The sequence below is a fragment of the Camellia sinensis genome, chromosome 3 (assembly GCF_055761805.1).
Source record: "Camellia sinensis isolate YWXY chromosome 3, ASM5576180v1, whole genome shotgun sequence".
Taxonomy (NCBI): domain Eukaryota; kingdom Viridiplantae; phylum Streptophyta; class Magnoliopsida; order Ericales; family Theaceae; genus Camellia; species Camellia sinensis.
Window position 1 is genome coordinate 104,979,454 of NC_138963.1, and position 8,949 is coordinate 104,988,402.

The window sequence follows — 8,949 nt, forward strand, 5'->3', positions numbered from 1 at the left end:
CAATAAGCGTTCATTTGCCGACAAATACCAAAATTAGTCGCCAAGGTTGAAAGTTTTTAGAGCCAAAACATTTTTTAGAGCGCCAAATACCAAATTCATTTTGCCCACCCCTTTCTTTATTACAAAAAACAACATTCAAACCTCTCACACACACTGACTATCCTTCACCAAACCTCATTGAGAATCACCTCACCGCAGCCCACCATATGGAGGACATCGCCACAACCACAGCCACCGCTACAAATCACCACCACCACAGCCGCAGATCACAGGTTCTCTCTCTCTCTCTCTCTCTTTCCCTTCCTCTATTTCTCCCTTTTTGATTCTTGCTTTAGGGTTTTATATGCTTAATTCAGTTGAATTTCGTGTTGATTTCTAAAATAGGTTTGGTTAAAGGACATTTTGCTTTGTTTCCCCCTTTTCTAATTTTTGCTTTAGGGTTTTATATGCTTTATTCAGTTGAATTTCGTGTTGATTTCTGAAATGGGTTTGATCAAAGGAAATTTCGGTCAGCTTACCATTCAATGTTGGCAAAACTTTTCCAACTGCCTGTAAAATTAGGGACAACACAAGAAAATCAATCCAAAAGCTTAACACCACAAGACCACGAACATATACTACTAGGAGTAAACTAAAATTAACAAAATACAGAGTTCCCATTTAAGACAATGTCAAGGAATCAAACTGCATCAAATCAAATCAAATATAGGCAACAATTGTTATATCTATCAACCGTATCATTGCATAATTCAATAACTACTTTGGTAGCTACAATGCTGCTGGGAATAATGTTAAAGGAAGTAGCTTTGCCATCTCTCCAGTCCTTGTTTGATGGCCCGTCAACAGTCTTTTGGGTGGCTACATAACAATTCAATAGAAAACACATTAAGATTAACATCACAATTCATAATTCAAAGCAAAAACATAACCAATTAACCATGAAAACAACCAAAAAGCCACCACTAACCAGTAATGGAGTAAACATTGGTCATAAGACCATCAACAATGCTAGACTCATTCTTTTCCTATTATTTTATGCAAGTTGTCTCGCTATTTTTGTTGGCCCTCTTTTTTGTCTATTCATTCTTCTGGAACATGGATTTTAGCTCTTATTTAATCAGTTTTTTGGGTTCCAAGGATCGTATTAAGAATTTTTTTGGTGAAAGTTACAAATATTTGTGTCATTTTTTTGTCATTTTGTGATAGAAGTTACGAATAACGAATGGTGAAGTTACGAATAGCGAATGGTGTACACTCCTAAAGTGAGTTACGAATCATTGTGGTTGGTATGAGGTAAATGTTACAAATCACTTGTGGTGAAAAATGTTATGAACCATTTTGATAAGAAAAATCGTGGCATAATGTGATGTATATTACTAATGTTGTGATCTTGTTAGATTATAGAGTGTATAGAGTACACTTCTTTTTTCAAAAAAAAAAATTATACCATTAGTTAACACTTTCAAGTCCATCTTCTAGCCTCATTTGCGTCTATTGGACCTTATCAGTTGTAGTCTTGACACAATTAGGATTATAAACAAATTGAATAGAGTTTGAGCTAAGTGGTAAGTTATTTAATTTAATTTAAAATTTTAATTAGTTTTAAAATGAATTTAAGTTTGATTTAGAGACTTAGCAGAGATATACAGGAGGCTTGTTTGGCTTGATACCTGATCATACTTTACACATTTTGATTGTGCACCTATAACTTGGTCTTGTTGGGTACGTAGATCATTTGTTTATTCCAAGTTTATCTTCCAATCATATTCTTGACTTTGAATTTCAAATTTATAGTTTTTTTTCGTACTTGATTTCTAACTATAATCTGCTATATGAACCATAATTTTCAATCTGCTATATCAATCTGCTAAATAATTTTGGGGCTAAATAAGTCCTTATTACCCTTAGGCTTGATGCAGAGACATTCAATTTTGGGGATTTAAGCCAAAAAGGAAGCATTTACAGCTTTCACAAGTTTCCAATTCGATTGAAATTCCTTCAAAAATCTAACATCTCCCTTTTGGGTATCCAAAATTTGTTAATGAATCAAGGGTTTAATCCATTTGCTCTGTATCTTTGTTTCCATCACAATTAATTACATCCAAGTAAAAAAAAAACATTTTCCCTTTCTTGTTTCTATTCATGGAACATAAATATATGACACAATCATTTCTTACATTTTTTAAAAGAAAACATGAAAAATAAGATGTTAGATCTAGAAAAGGCAGATCACAGAGACATAGTACCATCACAGTGGACTGGTTTAGATATATAGCAGTAAAATAACATGCTCTAGACATGAAGAGGAGGACAAGAAGCTGGAAAGACAATGCCATTATGTTTCTTTATGAACTAAAGACTAAACAACGTATTTCTATTTGTCACATTAAAAGCATTATTAAATAGTATATATATCTTCTAAGTAGCCAAATTTACCAAAATGACACTTCACTTTCTCTCTATGTTCATTATGGACAAAGCGAGCCAAAGGATACAAAAATCCTATCTCAGAGCGATGTTCTCCTAACCACCTATGGAGTTTAATCTTCAGAATTTTCAATAGAGGTATCCTAAAGGGTTCTTGTTTGCATTTATGTCATATCTTTGAGCACATCTTGCTTAAATAGCATGTACAGATAAAATCAATATAAAATTTTCTTTCATTCTTTAGTTTTACTTTGTAGAATGCTGAAGAAAATGGGGGACTTTACTTAGTGAGATGGTTTAGGGTGGTGGTTGACGAGGCACATACCATAAAATCTTCTAAGAGTCAAATTTCTATGGATGCAGCTACACTTACTGCTGATCGTTGATGGTGTCTTACTAGTACTCCTATCTAGGTATATTAATATAATCAAATTGTGGTGTTGTACTGAGATTATTATTCAGTTAACCGTCTTTTTCTTTGAACAGTTTCTATTATTATTCAGTGCACAATTGGGACACATTCATTATTTAGCAATTTCATTTTTTTTCTTTCTTGTAATTTATACTTTGTTATGAACTAAAACAGAAAATCTTATGAGAATTTCTGTATTTATTAGCTTTTGGGGCTTATTGTCTGGTTTGCATTAACTGGTATAGGAACATTATTTGCCTCATTCACATTTCTTTTGAAAAGTTTTTTCATAATGTTTAAATTCTACACAATCTTTTATCAAACATTCTAGATTGCAATTTTCTACTTAAGTACATTGTGATTGTGGTTTCAACTCCTAGTTGCATATATATTTTTATTTCTTGACTTTAAGGAATTACATATTGATAAAAAAAGATATATGGAAACCCTCAAACTATGAATATTTTACGAAATATGATAGCATGGAAGAATTTGCAGAAATTGATAAAAGTAATATGATAGATGGATAATGTTAGTACATAGATATGTTGAAGTTAGGAATATGTTGATGGCTATATCATAAAAACTACATAATTTTGACTGCTATTTGAATTTTCAGAGCAATTGTACAGTTATGTGTTAAATCTCCCAATCATCACTCAATTTCACTTGGATTTTGAGTAAAAACTTCATTTGATATGAACTCCAATGGCAAAAACCAATTTTCTTTTTAAAAATTCTCATCTTATCACAAGAATGGCAGTTTGCTAAATGATAAACTTCAAATGAAGCAAATATAGTCTTTGAATTGAACATTTGAGTCAAGATTTAAGTCTTCCTTCATTTGGATATTTAGGGTTGAAAACTCCATAAACTAGGTCCAAAAAGGGCATTGGGGGGGGGGGGAACGTAAAATAGCCCCCAAACTGCTCTAGGGATGTCACGGACAGGTTCCTCATGACAAATAAGACTTGTGGGGTCAGACGGCATGCAATTAGCATACAAAGGTTGGGAGTTAGAGTGAAAACACCTAAAACTTAGTTGAAAAAGAGCATTCCTCCTGGGAGGGGGGAATGCAAAACAACCCCTAAACCACTCTATGGATGTCACGGGCAGCTTTCTCATGACATATAGGACCTAAGAGGATAGACGACATGTAATTAGCACACGTAGGTTGTGAGTTAGAAAGCAAGAAACAATTAACTCTCTGGATCAACTTCACATGCATAGAGAATACTAGAAGCACCACAAATGACTATCAACCAAATAAATGAGGATAAAATACACTTTCACCTAATTATGTAATGCTCAAACCTCTGAAGAAGATGAATAGTTTAATTCATTCACCATAACCTTTAATGTTTTTGCCTCAAACTATCAAGTTTTGCATGCATTTATGGTACTAATGGGTGCGATTTTTTTTTTTTTTTTTTTTGTAGATGGCTTTTGGCGTGGAATTGTGGATATTCTATTTTTGTGCACGGAAGACAATTTGCACTTTTGTATAATCCCGCTATTTTTTCATCCTTTACTTTTGTGTGGATTAGTATTAATCATACAGATAACTTTTGGCATGGTACAGATTACTTTTGACATTGAATGGATAATTATTGGTGTAGTATATAGATTATCTTTTGTCGTGTAATTTGTATCATGCCAAATGGTCATTTGGCATGGTATGGTTTTCGTATGATTCTATGTTTTGTATAGAATTATTATTTTAGGTTGGAATATACATGGTTTTTATAGAATTCGACATTAAAAGTTTTTCCTTTTTGGATGGTTGGAAGTGAAAATTGATGCAGATTGTAGAATGGTTGATAATATATGTATTGTATTGTTTTGTCTATATACATGATACAAGTTGCATGGAATACATACAGGTTGTGAACAAATTAATTTTAAAAAATACAAAATGATGTTTTTGGCGACTAAACAATTGGCAGCTAAAAAGGAAGAAAATAATTTTAGCGACTAAAACTTTAGTAGCTAAAAAAAATAAAATGAAAAAAAAAATTTGGCAACTAAGTATTTAGTAGCCAAAAGAAATCAAACTGTAAGTGACTAAGACATTAGTAGCTAAAAAAAACAAAAAAAAAATAAAATAAAAATTGGTGATTAAATATTTAGTAGCCAAAAGAAATCAAATTTTAGGCGACTAAAATATTAGTAGCTAAAAATAAAAAATAAAAATAAATAAATAAGATTTTTTGCTACTAAATATTTAGTAGCCAAAAAAAAAGAGTTTTAAGTGACTAAAACATTTAGTAGCTAAAAAAATTAAGATGAACAAAAAAAAAAAATTGAAGACTAACAGTCGCCCTAAATAATATAAGTTTTTGGCGACAAAAAGCTTCAGTCGTTGAATATGAGCTATTAATTTTATTTAAAAGCTTTTGGAGACTAAAATATTAGTCGTCAATTGTAGACTTTCGGCGACTAAATATTTTTTGATCGCTAAATATCTTTTCCGACAATCATTCAACGACTAATTTGGCGACAAAAAATTTGAATTGACAAAAAATTTCAACAATTAAAAATTTAATTGCCAAAAGTGCCATGGATTATAAGGTTAGACTGAAGCAATGGCAAGATTCTCGTCTCCACTTTGGCACCGACAACAACAAGATAAGATCATCAAAGTATTTTACTTCGCGTGATTCTCTGATTGGGAATTGTTTATTCATGGGTGCATGTTAGTGCTGAACATGATAATAAACTCTAATTAAAGCTTTCCAGAAGCCATACCCATGACTTATTTCAATCAAGCAATGATTCACGTTGCCCGACATTGAGATCCACGCACAAACTCTCTTTGCTCCCTTGAATAAACAGAGTATGAATTTTATGAATTATTGTTCCGAGCATGGGGATATTATTATCAGTTATTATGTTTGATTTTTATTATCTACGGAGTATGGATTTTATGCACTATGATTTTGATCACGAAGATATTTTTATAAGTTATTATGTCAGATTTTTGTTATCTGCAGAGCATAGGGACGGAACTATGTTGAGACTATAGGTGGCCGTGGTCCCCCGGCTTTCAAGCTTCACTTTAAAATATTATGGATTGTATAGCTACTTCCTGTAAATACCTTAATGTGGCCCCCTCCATTCTCTAACAGCCATTTTTCTTTTTGCAGGACAGTAATATGATATGAAGTAAAAGTAATAGTTTATTTATTTTATTAGTCAATCCCAAATGGTTCGGAATAGCAGTAAAAGTTTGCTGTTTATATTTGTTTTACTATTGAGTGATTAATGAACATACATAGAACTAATTTTGTTGGTCAATCATTTTAATTAGTAGTTTAATATACATATGTATAAACAAAAAAACATTAAAACAAAATTTATAAAATAAAAGTTATCTTCACAAGTGTTTAACCTTAAAGTAAAAGGTTTATAAATCATATCATTCTATATGAAAATTTTCTATCATTCTATATGAATCGTTTTGGGTCGAGACTTGAGGCTTAATCGGACCCATACATATATGCCTGGTCTCGACTTGGCCCCTCAGTGTATGAATCCTGGTTCCGTCCCTGGCAGAGCATGAATTTTATGCATTATTATTCCGACTGTAAATCAAAAGGCATAATAACGCAGCGGATAAAATATCAAAACCATACCTTGTAGCGAAGAACCTCGTGGGTAAATCACGTGCTTCCAAACTCTGAACAACGAACCCAGCAGTGGAGTAATACTACAAAATGAGTATCACCCACACAAGTCACAGTGCAAAATGACTTGATCGTTGTTTTATGGGAGAGAGTCAGAGAGAGAGTATGGGAAAAATGGTTATGGGTAAAAATCACATAGCGTATATCTGATATACGTATCTCATAGATTAACCATATAATCTGATATATAACCACATATATATCAATCTATCCATCTATCCATATCTATTGATATGATAGATATAGATATCCTGAATGGTTATCCAAATAAGTTTTAAATTCAAATTCAAACTTATATACATAAGGTTCAAAAAGGTTCAGGTTCAAAGGGTCATGCCACATGGGCGCCCAATTTCTAACATCTCCCACTCGCACATGAGTTGGCATGACACTGCCACATCTCTTATCTCAATCTCCCCAAAAAAGAACAATCTCATACTAGCCAATGCACCGTACGACTGCTGAGAACACCTGCATGTGGGAGCTCTATACTAGAAACTCAAAATGAGCCAGCATAGAGACATCAACCCAAAAAGAACAGAAATAGTGTCTCATATACCCCAGACCCATCTAATTACACCGGTCCAAAAAACATCTCTAATCCCTCAAAAGAGCATGTTTGACCCTCTCAATGCTTGCAATATATTCACACTCAATCTGCTTCTCATACAGAGCAACGTGAGTTGCCAGCAGTGAATATACAACAGTGGTGTAATACTAGATGATCTTCCCTTTGCCCTCATGCCATTTAGTTTAGGATTGATAGTTTTCCCAGTGATATCCCTTAAGGCCGAATCATACATGACCGCAGGCAACATACCAAAGTAGCAGAACATCAACCCCTTACCTTATGACATAGTCAAAAGTCACAAAAGGATACATAAATGAAAGTCATATCAATAATGACACGTAAGACTCACACGGTGAGAAAACAGGGATCCATTCTCTCACCTCATTACTCAATCGCCAAGCATATATAGTATGAATACATGTTACGGTGGAGTAACTCTTCCAAAAGAGTGACGTCATCCTCGATACACCGTACAGATATAAGTCTAGTCACTTTCTAGCGCCTAACTCGAATTCTCTATTTGCTCGCCTTCTAGGCGCCAAGTGAGATCTCGCATCTGGCTAATCATAACAGGCATAACATGGAAAGTGGGTACTAATATCCATGTTTGATCCTTAACACGACCTCATCTTGGTTGTAACCAAGGCGACATATATAGTGGATTATTTAAGCCTCTCTTGGCTCCAAATAAAAATAAACCACTAGTCTCATCCTTGCTTGCTCCCAAACGCCAAGGGCGATTGCTCGTGTGAGTGAGCTAATCTTGCCTACTGACATCATCATCTGCTAATCATTATGACACTAACCATAATAGTGTCAACATCCCATCATCTCATAACAAATAAGTGATCGATTAAGAAAACTTTGACCACAGCTTGCGCAATTCTAGATTCCAAGCATAACCCTTATCAGCACCTCTTGCGATAAGCATATACAACAGAATCCACTATTTGCGCCTCATATGAAGTGGTTCAAGATCACTACCTCTTGTGCAATTACCTCTCTAAAGATATTTTGGTGACGAATTTGCGTTCATTCTGGATGCGCCCAACTAGCGCCGAATCTTACAAGAAGCAAATTAATATACTATTAGTAAAGTATTTTATCCACAATCTAATGAGCATGGTCAATGTCTAAATTACTCAGTTGACCATTTACCAAAGATAACACTTATCATGCCAAACACGCCCACATAGCGTACTTGAGGCTCCCACAACAAAGAAAATATCAAGGAATATAGGTTATCTGTTTCTCCTAAAGACAGTCCGAGGATTCACTCAATAGCTAAGGCTCTGGCTTTTACCGATATGTAAGTCAATGGGTTTGCAATTTTGCATCTAGAATCGTTCTAGGATATTCCTTATGTAAGTCATCGAAGACAAAACATGAATTCTCCCAAAGCAATCCCTAAGGATCGTACATCCGAGCATATAAATTACATCACCCATGTCCATCATATCTAAAATAGAGGACTGCCCACCCTAGGTGGCGACAACCTTATAAATTCCTGGCTCATAATGACTAAGTAAGGAAAAACTTCTTTTGGACCATTGATCATGCCTCAGTGGTCTTCATCGATCATCGTTGGCCTATCATGGCTTGACGAAATCTAAGAACCACTATTTGGATAACTGTTTTAGGCTGTAAAAGATTTATTGGAAATAGCAACCTTTTTGCGCTCCTAACTTTTCACCACAAAAGCAGAAGGTAAATCCCTACGGATCTACTTATCCAATTCTCTAACGAGAAAGTTGGGTCACAATGTCCACAAATCAATGTTCCGAACTTATGTCAATCATAGCCTAAGTCAAAATAACCTCACTCCCCAGGAGGAAGTCTTCTCATGGTCTACA

The 8,949-nt window shown here is 34.1% G+C and overlaps 1 long non-coding RNA gene across 1 annotated transcript; it reads left to right on the forward strand.

The window, feature by feature from the left end:
• The first annotated feature begins 18 nt into the window (after nt 1-18).
• Nucleotides 19-3,043, forward strand: LOC145821090 (uncharacterized). Its single transcript, XR_014363134.1, has 2 exons — nt 19-272; nt 2,685-3,043. It is a non-coding gene; the product is annotated as an uncharacterized LOC145821090 (long non-coding RNA).
• The last annotated feature ends 5,906 nt before the right edge of the window (nt 3,044-8,949 follow it).